Source organism: Ochotona princeps, chromosome 27 (genome assembly GCF_030435755.1).
Source record: "Ochotona princeps isolate mOchPri1 chromosome 27, mOchPri1.hap1, whole genome shotgun sequence".
NCBI lineage: Eukaryota > Metazoa > Chordata > Mammalia > Lagomorpha > Ochotonidae > Ochotona > Ochotona princeps.
The window spans coordinates 884,618-898,206 of record NC_080858.1 but is presented as its reverse complement, the minus strand read 5'-3'; the positions used below and the strand labels follow the sequence as shown (position 1 = coordinate 898,206).

General features: G+C 59.2%; 2 pseudogenes; one reads left to right on the top strand and one right to left on the bottom strand.

Annotated features, from left to right (window-relative positions):
- Positions 1-232: 232 nt before the first annotated feature.
- LOC131478083 (catechol O-methyltransferase-like) lies at positions 233-3,050 on the bottom strand (annotated as a pseudogene).
- A 2,227-nt stretch (positions 3,051-5,277) lies between these two features.
- On the top strand, positions 5,278-12,058 carry LOC131478082 (catechol O-methyltransferase-like; annotated as a pseudogene).
- Positions 12,059-13,589: the final 1,531 nt, after the last annotated feature.

The window sequence follows — 13,589 nt, the reverse complement described above, 5'->3', positions numbered from 1 at the left end:
GTGGCTGAGGCACTCTGCTGCCACCTGCTGTTAAGAAGCTGGAGGACTTGGGGACAAGGCAAGGTTGCTAGGTGCCCAAAGCTAGAGCATGGGGAGGCAGCTGTGGCCAGGGCCCAGGCTCTTCAGGCTGTGCCTGGCACTTGAAGGCAGATACCCCAGGCAGCTGCAGCAGAAGCAAGATTGACAGGGGCCAGCTTGGTGGAGGGACCCAGGGCAGGGTGCAAGGTTGAGGTCATGCTCGACCACCTGGGCCCACACATATAGCCTTCTCCAGCCCATCCACCACTTGGATGTGTTCCAGCATGGCACTGTAGTGGGTGCACTCGAAGCTGCTACTTCCACCAGGTACAGCAGGAAGTTTGGGGTTCCCGGGCAGATGACGTTGTTGGCCAACATCACAATCCCCTTCCACAGGAAGTTAAGAACTAGGGGCTGGTGTTGGAGCATAGCATGGGAAATCCCTGCCTGCGATGCTGCCACCCCACTTGGGCACTGGTTGCTCCACTTCTGATTAGACTCCCTGTAAATGATCCTGGGAAAGCAGTGGAGGATGGTCCAAGAACTAGAGCACCTGCAGCCATGTGGGACACCTGGATGGTATTCCACGTGGCTGGGCTCAACTCCAGTCATGGCTGGGCTCACCCTCCAAGGAGCAGTGTGTCCGGCAGGTAGTGGTCCATCCACTGGTCCAGGAACACCATGTCAGGGAGTCCACTTCATGCTGCTGCTTCAGCTGAGGGAGGAGGTCCTGGGATGCTCCCAACAGCATGGTGGTCTGTAACAGTGGCTGTTGATGCCTCCTTGAGCAACAACTGGGCACAGCTGTGGCCTTTTCCACCCTGGGTACCAGCTAGGCATGGCTGCAGTCCTTTCCTCCCTGGGCACCAGCTGGGCACAGCTACAGCCATTTCCTCCCTGGGCACCAACTGAGCATGGCTGCAGCCCATCCTTCCCACCCCCCACTCCAGGCCAGCCTTCCCACTCTCCCGCTCTTGGGAAGGGACTCTAAATCAATGCCCACATTGGCCATGTGGGTCAGAGAAGCTGCACCTTGTCCTGCAGGCTGGCAAAGTCCAGCATCTGCTGGGTGATGGCAGCAAAGTCAGGGTTGATCTCCAAGGTGAACAGTTGTCTGCCTGGGGGCAGCAGGTGGGCCATGTGCACAGCCGAGTAGCCACAGTAGCCCCCAGGTCCAGCAGCAGAGCTGGGCAGCATTCCCACATCACTGCATCCACAATGTCTCCTGCAAGGGGCAGAGGTAGCAGAGGGTGGCTTGAGGGCAGGTGGGGGTGGCGGGTGCCTGACCCAGCTCCCTATCTCTTTCTCTCCCTGCAGTGGGATCTATTGCCTACCTACCTCAACTCCCAGCTCACAGACCCCTGGTTCCACTGTGCACCTTATCCCTGTGTCCTACCATGTTGTCTCTCCTGGTGCCCCCTCAAGGGGGTGTGGGATGACCAGCAGGGGCTGCCCCATCCCCTCCCCTGGGTCCTGCAGCAAGACGCCTGCGTGCACCCTGGAGTTCATGGCCAACAGGAGAGCCAGGGAGAACCTTCAAAGTTGGTCCCATGACTCACGCCCAGAGATCCAAAGGAGCCGCACCCACCACCCACCTCCCACCTAGTACAGGAGCTCCTGAACGCAGGGTGCTGAGAAGCCCCAGAGGCTGATGTTGGTGGACACCATAGTGGCCTGTGTTTTCCCTGGGCAGACATGCACTGTCCACTTTATCCGTGTGGACAGTGGTGTGGGTGCAGGCTGGGGCACAGGAGGCCAGTCTGCTGGCTGCACAACCTTTGTCCAGGGAGAGGGCTCTGGCCCTGCAGCTGGGCCCACGGAGCTCCAGACCACTCCCTCGCCCCGGCCTGGGTGCAGCCACAACCCCAGAGACAAGGTGATAACAGGTCCCCCCAGCCCCAGCCCAAGGACCCCACCCCTCCCCAGTGACCACTCCCGTGCCCTCTGTCTGCCACCACTCTCATCTTTCTTTTTGCCCACAATCATGGTTCGCTCCTGCGAGCAGAAGGCGTCGATGGTCCCCACGCTGGGCGTGCTGCTGCACGTGGCGCAGGATGCGGATCTCCTTGCTGTCACCCACGCTGTTGGAAGCAGGTGTACACAGACAGCAAGGCTGAGTGCTGCTAGTGGGCAGCAGCGGCTGGCACCGCCCACAGGGGGCGGGACCTGAGCTTGAGCCTGGCCGGTTGGGCGGAGCGAAGTGTGGGAGTGGCAGAGTTTGGGTGTCCATGGGCGTGGCTAAAAGGGGGCGTGGCGGGGAATGATGGACTGTGCAGCACACAGGATGGAAAAGGGTATGGAATGGTAGAAGTTGGTTCGGGGCGGGGCAGGGCGGAAAGGGGCGTGGCGCAGACAGGGTGGCTTTTCCCAGTGGAGGAGGTCGGGAGGGGCGTGGTTAGGGAAAGGGGCGTGGAGGGGATTGATGGACTTGTAGCTCCAGCAGGACAGGCCATGGAGTGGCAGGGCTCGGGAGGGGCGTGGCTAGGGGCGGGGTCAGGGGCGGGGCTCCCTGCTCTTTCTTCACCACCCAAGGGCAGCAATAGCCGCCCTGTGGTGCATGGGGCTGGGGTGACCTGTGACCTTTGAGGCCAGAATCCTGCCCCAGCTCGGCTCCATGGGCCTCCCCACGGGGAAAGGCGTGGAAGCCGGCTCTCCCCTACACGGGCACGGCTGCGGTGCTGAGGAAGGACACGGCCGAGGGGAGCGCACCTGGTACCAAGGCCTGAGTCCTGCCTGGACCTACGGACACAGCACCTGAGGCCTTGGGGACTCAGAATGAGCTTCCGCCCGCGTCCTTCACACCCCGCCGCCTCCACGCGCCCTGCAGGGACTTTGGAAGATGGGAAGAAGCTTGTTTTGGTGTGGGTTGGTTTTTCTGAATGAGCGTTCCTGGTAAACTTCCCGTGTGGATTTGCAGGAAACTCACAAATCATTGTCTCTAAATTCCGTTTCCTGCCATGGCCAAGCCGGGCTCGGGCCACTTGCCTGGACCTCACAGGTGTGGGGGGGCGGTTTCTCTCTCCCTTCCCCATGGTGAGGTCCCGCAAGGGGTGAGGGTCTGTCCAGCCAGGGTGTCCCAGGGTGGGCTTGTAGGGTAGGCAGAGTGGGCTGAGCCCAGCAGGGTGGAGTGCCCAAGGCTGAGTCCCCAAGGGTGGCAGGGGACAGGCTTGTAAGCAGAGCCAGGTCTCCGCCAGCCAGGCCAGCACCTTACACCTCGGATCAGATCCACCAGCCACAATCAGCCCCTTACCTTCCTAAAGTGCCCAGGGCAACAGGGTACAGAACAGAGCTGGACAGAGGACAGAGCTGCACCAGGTATGTACTGGCTGTGGATCCTGGACATGGCCCAAGCACGCACCTCTGACCACCAGGCAGGGAAGAATGGGATACCTGATGCCTACTCTATACCAGTCCAAGTCTACTGTCCCATGATGGACAGCATGGCGGCCCCACCACCTGGATGGGGCTAGGGAGAAGGCGGAGTCTGGGTCAACTTCCTCTTCCGGAAGCAAAGCAGGTGGAGCGAGCTGCTCCTGTGTCCAGTGGGGCTTGGTATGGCCCTTTGTCCACTCTCCTAGGCACGTGCCAGGAGGAAGGGCATGTAGGCTGGATCACTGGGTGGGCCGCTGACCCCATGGGGTTAGCAGGTGCCACCAGGCAGGCGTCAGGAGGAGCAGGCCTGAGCAGGGCTCCTGGGGTGCTCAATATCAGCTGGTCCACCCCACATGGGAAGCCAACCAAGGGTCTACCTGTGGCAACCACCCCTATCACAGGCAGCAGGCAGGGGCAGGTTTGCAGCAGGGGGGGCTCAGAGACCGAGAATGGACGGAGATGTCACCCTCTGTTGAAATGTTAGATCTTTAATTTCCCTGGTATGCAGTTGTGTCCAAGGTGCTTAGAGCTGCCCAGTCAAGGGGTTAGAATCCATTCTGTCAGAAGGGCAGAGAGGCTGGGCTGGGAAGTGCAGCTGTGGCTGAGGCACTCTGCTGCCACCTGCTGTCAGGAACCTGGAGGACAGCTTGAGGACAAGGCCAGGACATTTGCAGGTGCAGCTCCTGTGTCTCAGGAGCCCAGAGTCCAGATGGGAGCACCACTGGCTGGGCCCAGGCATCATCCTGCTGGCATCCCTTTCTTCACTCCACAGCTGCCCTGGATCACAGCACTGGGAGGCAGGTGTAGCCAGGGCCCGGGACTTTCAGGCACTAAGTATGCCTGGCACTTGAAGACAGATACCAGGTAGCAGCAACAGAAGCGGGGTTGGCAGGGACCAACTTGGCAGATGAATCCAGGAAAGGGTGCATGGTTGAGGTCACACCAGGCCGCCTGGGCCCACACAGATAGCCTTCTCCAGCCCATCCACTGACATGTACTCCAGGAATGAGCTGTAGTGGGTGCACTCGAAGCTGCTGCTGCCATGCACATGTGCCAGGAAGTATGGGCTCCCCGGGAAGATAACATTGTCAGGCAGCAGCACCGTCCCCTTTTGCAACAGGCCACACTGCTGTGGGGGACAGAGAGATGGTCCCCGGGGTGTGGGTGGGGGCAGTCTGGATGCCCTGCTAACCTGCCCCAGACCAAAAATACTACTCCCACCCTTCCCGCAACCCCCTGCCAGGGTTTGGGTCTGAGGACAAGAGCTTTCTGTCCCACAGGCTCCTGGTTCCTTTCCCAGCCATGCACACAGCAGGTGCTCAATAAACACTGGCTGGATGAAAGCCAGGGTCAGCCTCAGGTGTGTGGGTTGGGTGGCAGGGTGGGATGGACATCAGGGCAGCCCAGGGAATGTGGAAGGGAATTTGGGAGTGTGGAAATTTCCCTGACACAGCCATCAGAAAGAAGCTGTGTTGAGAATAAAGCTGTCTTGGGTGGGCATTTGGCATAGCAGTAGGGACTTCTGTGTGCCACGTGGGAGTATGTGGGTTCAATGTGCACCCATGTGGCTTCTGACCCCCAGCTCCTGCCTAAGTTACTCCTTGGGAGGCAGCAGGTGCTGCAGCCACCTGCTGGGTGCCTACCACTCACTTGGGAGCCCTGGGTCTGCTAGCCTGGCTCCAGTTGCTGCCAAGGGAGGAAAGGGCTGCAGCTGTGCCCAGCTGTTGCCTAAGGAGGCACAAAGAGCCGCTGTTATTACAGGCCACTTTGCATTCCAGGAGGATGCATACAGGAGGAGCATCCCAGGACCTCCTCCTTCAGGTGAAGCAGCAGCATGACGTGGACACCCTGGACATGGTGTTCCTGGACCACTGAAAGCAGCGCTACATGCTGGACACGCTGCTCCTGGAGGTGAGCTCTGCCAAGGTGGCCTTGCTGGCTGCTGGCACAGGGGCCACAGAGACCCATGCATGTCGACTGGCCATGGCCCTGGAGCTCCTACAGGGAGCTGTGACAGAGGTGCTGCCTGATGTCAGGGCAGGTAGATGAGAGGAAGGGTCCTGGGGGGAGAGGTGCCAGGTAGTGGGGTGAGCACCACTGACCGGACCTGCTGTTGGGCAGGTGGGTGGGGTGGGGAGTGGGAGAGGACATGTAGGTGTGCAACTACAGGACCACTCCTTCTACGCCAGGGCTTAGCTGCCACATGCTGGGAGCAAGAGAGAGATCTTCCATTTCTTGCTGTATCTCTGAATGGCTGCATCAGCCAAGGCTGAGTCAGACTGAAGCCACGAGCTCCAACTGCTTTCCTGAGACATTCCATATGTTTGGCTTTGCGTGATGCCACTTCCTGCTTGCATTCATGAGCATGCTTGATGGCCTGACCTCCCAGGAATATGTATTTTGCACAGTTGCACAGGGGCCCCTGCATTTTCTCCCACTAGCAAGCCGGAGACACCGGGAACTGGCTGCACAGCGACTAATGCCAGGATCATCACTAGGAACCCCTCCTGCCTGAGACCGGAGATGCCCAGGGTTGCTTGTTTGATTCTGTTTTGGAGTTGAGATTGCTTTTTAAAAACAGCAACAACAAATCTGTTTAAGGGCTGGTGTAGTGGCATAGCAAGCTATTCCTCTGCCTGTGGCACAGGCATCCCATTTGGCCACAGCTCATGTCCCAGCTGCTCCACTTCTCATCCAGCTCCCTGCTTGTGGCCTGGGAAAGCAATGCCTTTGGACCCTGTACCCACATGGGAGACCCAGAGCAAACTCCTGGCTCCCAACTTGAGACCAGCCCAGCTCTGACCATTGTAGCAATTTGGGGAATAAACCAACAGATGGAGGATCTCTCTTCCTCTCCCCTCTCTCTGTAACTATAAATAAATCTTTTGAAAATAAATAAATGTGTTCCAATGGCAGAGAGAGCTGGCTAGGTGCAATCCACTGGTTCATTCCTGAAGTGCTTGTAAGGGCTGGGGCCAGGCTAGCAGACCCAGGGCTCCCAAGTGAGTGGTAGGCACCCAGCAGGTGGCTGCAGCACCTGCTGCCTCCCAAGGAGTACCTTAGGCGGTAGCTGGGGGTCAGAAGCCACATGGGTGCACATTGAACCCACATACTCCCACGTGGCACACAGAAGTCCCTACTGCTATGCCAAATGCCCACCCAAGACAGCTTTATTCTCAACATAGCTTCTTTCTGATGGCTGTGTTGGAAATTTTCACACTCCCAAATTCCCTTCCACATTCCCTGGGCTGCCCTCATGTCCATCCCACCCTGCCACATTCCCTGGGCTGCCCTGCTGTCCATCCCACCCTGCCACCCAACCCACATACCTGAGGCTGACCCTGGCTTTCATCCAGCCAGTGTTTATTGAGCACCTGCTGTGTGCATGGCTGGGAAAGGAATCAAGAGCCTGAAAGTCCCGGGCCCTGGCTACACCTGCCTCCCAGTGCTGTGATCCAGGGCAGCTGTGGAGTGAAGAAAGGGATGCCAGCAGGATGATGCCTGGGCCCAGCCAGTGGTGCTCCCATCTGGACTCTGGGCTCCTGAGACACAGGAGCTGCACCTGCAAATGTCCTGGCCTTGTCCTCAAGCTGTCCTCCAGGTTCCTGACAGCAGGTGGCAGCAGAGTGCCTCAGCCACAGCTGCACTTCCCAGCCCAGCCTCTCTGCCTTTCTGACAGAATGGATTCTAACCCCTTGACTGGGCAGCTCTAAGCACCTTGGACACAACTGCATACCAGGGAAATTAAAGATCTAACATTTCAACAGAGGGTGGCAGCTCCGTCCATTCTCGGTCTCTGAGCCCCCCCCTGCTGCAAACCTGCCCCTGCCTGCTGCCTGTGATAGGGGTGGTTGCCACAGGTAGACCCTTGGTTGGCTTCCCCTGTGGGGTGGCCCAGCTGATCCTGAGCACCCCAGGAGCCCTGCCTGGTGGCACCTGCTAACCCCATGGGGTCAGCGGCCCACCCAGTGATCCAGCCTACATGCCCTTCCTCCTGGCATGAGCCTAGGAGAGTGGACAAAGGGCCATACCAAGCCCCACTGGACACAGGAGCAGCTCGCTCCACCTGCTTTGCTTCCGGAAGAGGAAGTTGACCCAGACTCCGCCTTCTCCCCAGCCATCCAGGGGATGGCAGCTGACCAAGGGCCTGCCCCACCCAGGGCCGTGAATCTGCTGGGCTCCTGCTGACCTCTCTATGCCCACACTGCGGGAGGGCCCTTAGCAAGGAGGAGCTACAGTGGACAGGTGTTCTGTCCCCAAGGGGCACACTCCCCCATCGAGCTCACTGGCCAGCCAGAAATGACCCGAGTTCCAGAGTCCTTGGGGGAGCCTTTGTTTGCCTGGGCCCCGAGTGCTCATGGGAACTGCCTGTCCCTTATCCTTATTCTTGTTGGAACTGGGAGGTCCAGTAAAAGAGTTTGCTGTTTTTTATTATTATTATTATTGTTATTCTACCGCATTTTAAAAATTGTAAAATAGACAAAATTTATCCTTTCGTATTGTAAGTATTCTCAAATGTTCCACTGAGGGCCAGTCAACCTGTGGAGCAAAAACATCCCCACCTCTCAGCCTGACCTGGGCATTGCCTGTCCCTCAACCTGGAAAGTCAGGTGAGGAGGGACAGGCGATGGTCCCACTAGCCCCATCCATGTTGTGGGGCCGCCTTGCTGGCCATCATGGGACAGTAGACTTGGCCATGGGGGGTGGGACTGGTATAGAGTAGGGATCAGGTATCCCAGTCTTCCCTGCCTGGTGGTCAGAGGTGCGTGCTTGGGCCATGTCCAGGATCCACAGCCAGTACATACCTGGTGCAGCTCTGTCCTCTGTCCAGCTCTGTTCTGTACCTTGTTGCCCTGGGCACTTTAGGAAGGTAAAGTGATTGTGGCTGGTGGATCTGATCTGAGGTGTAAGGTGCTGGCCTGGCTGGCGGAGACCTGGCTCTGCTTACAAGCCTGTCCCCTGCCACCCTTGGGGACTCAGCCTTGGGCATTCCACCCTGCTGGGCTCAGCCCACTCTGCCTACCCTACAAGCCCACCCTGGGACACCCTGGCTGGACAGACCCTCACCCCTTGCGGGACCTCACCATGGGGAAGGGAGAGAGAAACCGCCCCCCCACACCTGTGAGGTCCAGGCAAGTGGCCCGAGCCCGGCTTGGCCATGGCAGGAAACGGAATTTAGAGACAATGATTTGTGAGTTTCCTGCAAATCCACACGGGAAGTTTACCAGGAACGCTCATTCAGAAAAACCAACCCACACCAAAACAAGCTTCTTCCCATCTTCCAAAGTCCCTGCAGGGCGCGTGCAGGCGGTGGGGTGTGAAGGACGCGGGCGGAAGCTCATTCTGAGTCCCCAAGGCCTCAGGTGCTGTGTCCGTAGGTCCAGGCAGGACTCAGGCCTTGGTACCAGGTGCGCTCCCCTCGGCCGTGTCCTTCCTCAGCACCGCAGCCGTGCCCGTGTAGGGGAGAGCCGGCTTCCACGCCTTTCCCCGTGGGGAGGCCCATGGAGCCGAGCTGGGGCAGGATTCTGGCCTCAAAGGTCACAGGTCACCCCAGCCCCATGCACCACAGGGCGGCTATTGCTGCCCTTGGGTGGTGAAGAAAGAGCCGGGGACCCCGCCCCTGACCCCGCCCCTAGCCACGCCCCTCCCGAGCCCTGCCACTCCATGGCCTGTCCAGCCCTGTGGACGCTACAAGTCCATCAATCCCCTCCACGCCCCTTTCCCTAACCACGCCCCTCCCGACCTCCTCCACTGGGAAAAGCCACCCTGTCTGCGCCACGCCCCTTTCCGCCCTGCCCCGCCCCGAACCAACTTCTACCATTCCATACCCTTTTCCATCCTGTGTGCTGCACAGTCCATCATTCCCCGCCACGCCCCCTTTTAGCCACGCCCATGGACACCCAAACTCTGCCACTCCCACACTTCGCTCTGCCCAACCGGCCAGGCTCAAGCCCAGGTCCCGCCCCTGTGGGCGGTGCCAGCCGCTGCTGCCCACTAGCAGCACTCAGCCTTGCTGTCTGTGTACACCTGCTTCCAACAGCGTGGGTGACAGCAAGGAGATCCGCATCCTGCGCCACGTGCAGCAGCACGCCCAGCGTGGGGACCATCGACGCCTTCTGCTCGCAGGAGCGAACCATGATTGTGGGCAAAAAGAAAGATGAGAGTGGTGGCAGACAGAGGGCACGGGAGTGGTCACTGGGGAGGGGTGGGGTCCTTGGGCTGGGGCTGGGGGGACCTGTTATCACCTTGTCTCTGGGGTTGTGGCTGCACCCAGGCCGGGGCGAGGGAGTGGTCTGGAGCTCCGTGGGCCCAGCTGCAGGGCCAGAGCCCTCTCCCTGGACAAAGGTTGTGCAGCCAGCAGACTGGCCTCCTGTGCCCCAGCCTGCACCCACACCACTGTCCACACGGATAAAGTGGACAGTGCATGTCTGCCCAGGGAAAACACAGGCCACTATGGTGTCCACCAACATCAGCCTCTGGGGCTTCTCAGCACCCTGCGTTCAGGAGCTCCTGTACTAGGTGGGAGGTGGGTGGTGGGTGCGGCTCCTTTGGATCTCTGGGCGTGAGTCATGGGACCAACTTTGAAGGTTCTCCCTGGCTCTCCTGTTGGCCTTGAACTCCAGGGTGCACACAGGTGTCTTGCTGCAGGACCCAGGGGAGAGGATGGGGCAGCCCCTGCTGGTCATCCCATACCCCCTTGAGGGGGCACCAGGAGAGACAACATGGTAGGACACAGGGATAAGGTGCACAGTGGAACCAGGGGTCTGTGAGCTGGGAGTTGGGGGAGGCAACAGATCCCACTGCAGGGAGAGAGATAGGGAGCTGGGTCAGGCACCCGCCACCCCCACCTGCCCTCAAGCCACCCTCTGCTACCTCTGCCCCTTGCAGGAGACATTGTAGATGCAGTGATGTGGGAATGCTGCCCAGCTCTGCTGCTGGACCTGGGGGCTACTGTGGCTACTCGGCTGTGCACATGGCCCGCCTGCTGCCCCCAGGCAGGTGACTGTTCACCATGGATATCAACCCTGACTTTGCTGCCATCACCCAGCAGATGCTGGACTTTGCCAGCCTGCAGGACAAGGTGCAGCTTCTCTGACCCACATGGCCAATGTGGGCATCGACTTAGGGTCCCTTCCCAAGAGTGGGAGAGTGGGAAGGCTGGCCTGGAGTGGGGGTTGGGGAGGATGGGCTGCAGCCATGCTCAGTTGGTGCCCAGGGAGGAAATGGCTGTAGCTGTGCCCAGCTGGTGCCCAGGGAGGAAAGGACTGCAGCCATGCCTAGCTGGTACCCAGGGTGGAAAAGGCCACAGCTGTGCCCAGTTGTTGCTCAAGGAGGCATCAACAGCCACTGTTACAGACCACCATGCTGTTGGGAGCATCCCAGGACCTCCTCCCTCAGCTGAAGCAGCAGCATGAAGTGGACTCCCTGACATGGTGTTCCTGGACCAGTGGATGGACCACTACCTGCCGGACACACTGCTCCTTGGAGGGTGAGCCCAGCCATGACTGGAGTTGAGCCCAGCCACGTGGGACACCATCCAGGTGTCCCACGTGGCTGCAGGTGCTCTAGTTCTTGGACCATCCTCCACTGCTTTCCCAGGATCATTTACAGGGAGTCTAATCAGAAGTGGAGCAACCAGTGCCCAAGTGGGGTGGCAGCATCGCAGGCAGGGATTTCCCATGCTGTGCTCCAACACCAGCCCCTAGTTCTTAACTTCCTGTGGAAGGGGATTGTGATGTTGGCCAACAACGTCATCAGCCTGTGAACCCCAAACTTCCTGCTGTACCTGGTGGAAGTAGCAGCTTCGAGTGCACCCACTACAGTGCCATGCTGGAACACATCCAGGTGGTGGATGGGCTGGAGAAGGCTATATATGTGTGGGCCCAGGTAGTCCAGCATGACCTCAAACATGCATCCTGCCCTGGGTCCCTCCACCAAGCTGGCCCCTGTCAATCTTGCTTCTGCTGCAGCTGCCTGGGGTATCTGCCTTCAAGTGCCAGGCACAGCCTGAAGAGCCTGGGCCCTGGCCACACCTGCCTCCCCATGCTCTAGCTTTGGGCACCTAGCAACCATGCCTTGTCCCCAAGTCCTCCAGCTTCTTAACAGCAGGTGGCAGCAGAGTGCCTCAGCCACAGCTCCACTTTCCAGCCCTGTCTGCACCTCTGACACAATGAGCTCTAACTCTTTACTCAGTCCAGGCATCAGCAATCACCTTGGATATGAACTATATAGTGTGGGAATTAAAATGTAATATTTCAGTAGAGGACGGCGGCTCAGTCCCATTCTTCTCAGCCTCCCTTGCTGCAATCCCACCCCTTTTGCTGCCTCTTCTGGGTGCTGGATATCCCGGGTGGGCCCTTGGCTGGCCACTCCTGGTCAGCCCACCTGAACCTGGGTATTGCTAGTGGCCTGATCAGGGGAACCTGAAGCCCCTTCCTTCCCCACCACCACTAGGCACAACTGTCCACCCAGGAAGCCCAAGCGAGGCAGGCAGTAAGCCAGCCTTCATGGCCAGCCCCCTAGCAGGTGCTAGGGTAAAATGGTTCCTCCTGACCCGGAGGCCCAGCTGGTGGGTAACCAAACTCCTCTGACCCCTCAAACCCATCTTGTCCACCAGGTCTTCCTGACCCCATTACCTACTGTCACACACCTGGTCATCCACGTCTGAGGTGCCCCAAAGTCTTAACAGGGACTCGGTTTCCAGACTAGACGCAGAGCGTAACCCTGTCCAAGCTTGGGCCTACCTGTGGCTACGCCAAGTCTGGGATTGAGGTCACAGCTACCGACCCCAGTGTGGATCAGTGTGGGGCACAGCAGGTGCAGCCCTGCATGTGGGTGTGGCCATTTCGTCCACCACCCAGCCTTCAGAGCCCAGACAGGAGCCAGCAGCCCACAAGAGACAGAAGGCATAAGTTGCTATGTTGGTCTTTTTAAAAAAAACTTTTTGCATTTTCTCACAAAATTTAGATGTGTAGGAATAGTCTTATGTTGGTTTCATTTAAATGCTCATCTTCAGTGTTATAATGTTACTTCTATTTCCATAGTCATAAACAGTGGGCATTGAACAGCAGCACCAGTCCCTGCCGCCACCCCATTGTGAGTCCCGGAAGGTAGGCACTCCTAGAGGTTCCAGGGAGGCGGACACCTGGGTAGCAGGAGGGCTCCACTGGGAACAAACCAGCCAGACCTGCCCCCTTGGTCTGACTTCCCTGCAGTGTTGGGTCCCCACCCAGGGCAGCCCCTCTGGAGTTGAGCTCCTCTCCTTGAGCTCTGGCCCCTGCCAGGCTCTGCCCCCATGCCAGTCCTGCTGCCCCTCCCACCCGGGACACTGCACGCAAGCACAGGCACACTGCACGCAAACATACACATGCACACACGTTGGGCAACTCTTCCGCTTGACCCCAACAAGCAGCCTGTGCCCCACCTGGCTTGCCTTCCTAAGGTGACCTGCTCTGCTGCTCCCTTCCTTGTGGCTCCTTGGAACACAGCACCAGGTCAGGGAGTTGTGTGGGCAGGAGGTGCAGGGAAGCAGGGACGTGGCGTGGTGGGAGGGGGTGTCTCCCTGATGCCAGGAGGCTCCAAGCTCCATGGCTGGTGCTGCTCAGGTCGGCCCAGTTGCTGGAGATCTAGTCCCTAGGAGCCCATGGCTGGGCCCAGGCCCTATGGAGGGAGAGGCAGAGGGAGGATGGTGTTGCAGCTGCAGGTGTGTGCAGGGCTGGGAGAGGGACAGGGCGTGACAGCGGGCAAGCAAGCTTGGCTTCCAGGGACCAATGGAGACGCCGGATGGATGCAGCTTGGTCCAGGGGTGGCATGAGTTGACCCTCAGGGACCTCAGGCCCAGAGCTGGCAGGTGTATGGGGGACCCTTCCAGCTTGATCCACGCCCTTAGCCCCCAGGTGTGGCCTTCCCTGAGCCAAATTTGTGTGTGGGTGAGTGAGGGGTGGTGCTGCCGGGGGCACACAGGGAGAGCAGCCAGCAGCAATTATTTCGAGAAGCTCCCAGCCAGAGGAGGAAGGGGCAAGTGGGACGAACTGCCAGGGCAGAGAACAACATACCAGGCATGCAAGCTGGACGCAGGAGTCAACAGGCTGAGGCTTAGTGTCCCCCAAGGAGTCCACCAGCCTGACCGCCTGCCTGCTGGGCCTGGGAGGAGGAACCTTCCTACCCGGGTTGGGCTGCAGCAGGCACGCAGGCACAGT